Below are 462 nucleotides of genomic sequence, written 5' to 3' on the forward strand. Positions count from 1 at the left end.
GGCAATTCAACATAGGATAGATTGCATGTGAATTCATTTGGACTAATTAATAGATGTGACTTGTTGCAATTATTAATAATTTGTTTAAATTCTGCATAAACACTTATTTACCTCTTTAGGTGTTAGTTGGGTCGAACTGTATAATTTTAAAGTGGTATCAGAGCTTAAATTGATTCCTGACCCAAATTTAGTATAGATGAGTCAATCTCTGTCTGTGCCTTCGTTTTTTGAAGGAAGCAACTATGCATACTGAAAGGTCAGAATGTGAGCATTCCTTAAGTCCCTAGAGGAGCGTATTTGGGTTAGTGTGCAAAATGGTTGGTTAATACTCTTTGTTGTTGTGCCAGTGTAGTTACGCCACGAGTATTTCACTTTGGATTGAGGATGAATTAGCTGAGTGAAATTGGAACAGTAAAAGACTTCATGCATTGTTTATGGTTGTGTTTCCAGAAGAGTTTAGAA

Source organism: Olea europaea, chromosome 5 (assembly GCF_002742605.1).
Source record: "Olea europaea var. sylvestris chromosome 5, O_europaea_v1, whole genome shotgun sequence".
In the NCBI taxonomy this organism is placed as follows: domain Eukaryota; kingdom Viridiplantae; phylum Streptophyta; class Magnoliopsida; order Lamiales; family Oleaceae; genus Olea; species Olea europaea.